The 1,082-nt window shown below is 38.3% G+C and overlaps 1 non-coding gene across 1 annotated transcript; it reads right to left on the reverse strand.

Moving 5' to 3' along the window:
* Positions 1 to 755: 755 nt before the first annotated feature.
* On the reverse strand, positions 756 to 919 carry LOC129758858 (U1 spliceosomal RNA). Its single transcript, XR_008740098.1, has one exon. It is a non-coding gene; the product is annotated as a U1 spliceosomal RNA (small nuclear RNA).
* Positions 920 to 1,082: the final 163 nt, after the last annotated feature.

Here is a 1,082-nt window from a genome sequence, read left to right on the forward strand (position 1 = left end):
GATAATAAAAAAAAATCCCCGTATGCGAAATTTTTGGTAGCCGGGACGTGCGTACGCGCACATCCCGATTTTAAACATAAAATATCAGTTTAACCTAAATTACAAGTTAATAAATATTTTCTATAATACTGAGGACTGAGACAGTATGAAAAGAGAAAGCTGTAAAAGAGTGCAGTTGATTTCAACAAGACACGATCTTCATTCAGGTAGAGAAAGTTTAACCCGTGAAAGATTTCCGAGGTAGTCTAGAATTAGAGCCCTTATCTTTTTTAGGGAGAAATCCTTTGGTAGAAAATTTCAAATTCAACTCTAAAGGATGGTCTTTTACGATTCTCTCTATCGAGTAAGAGCCAGGATTTGTCGTTTGTCACTTCAGTTTGAGATAGAAGTGACCAAATAGGTAGAGAATCGTTTTATCGTTTAGGACTAGCAGTATAATAATGCGATTTGAAACTTGTTTAAAAAAAAAATTAATTCTTTTTATGAATTCGCATTTAAATATGTTTTTTTGTGCAAAAAGTGCAAAAATCCGAATAAACATGAAATGCCGGAACCAGCAATGTTAAAGTGCAGTGCATCATAATAATGTTTATAGAATTTCTAGGGGATGGAAGCGCTGCCGAATTAGAGTGATTGATTTTAATTTTCGCCAGATTTTACGGCTTTTTTTCTTAATGAGAGAAAAATTAACTTTCCGATTCTATCGCCCATATATAAACTTGTCGATTAAATTAAATTTATATTTGCATTAAAGATCGGGATGTGCGCGTACGCACGTCCCGGCTACCAAAAATTTCGCATACGAGTTATCCACATGAGGGATAATCGCAGGGGTCAACCCAACCGAAGTGCAATGGAAGAGTCTCGCCCTGGGGGAACCGCCTTTCTGATCACGGTAACCCCTATGCCAGGTAAGTATGCTTTTCGGTGGGCTCGAGGGAGATCATCTCTTCCGAAGTGTCTGGTTTGCTGGCGATTGTCAAAAATGGGAGAGGGAAAAACAAGCGGAGATTTGGAGGGGTAGAAAAATCTACGCCTGCTACCCTCGATAAGAAAAGAAAATCGAAAACAGAAGGGTGTGG

This window comes from Uranotaenia lowii, chromosome 3, assembly GCF_029784155.1.
Source record: "Uranotaenia lowii strain MFRU-FL chromosome 3, ASM2978415v1, whole genome shotgun sequence".
In the NCBI taxonomy this organism is placed as follows: Eukaryota; Metazoa; Arthropoda; class Insecta; order Diptera; family Culicidae; genus Uranotaenia; species Uranotaenia lowii.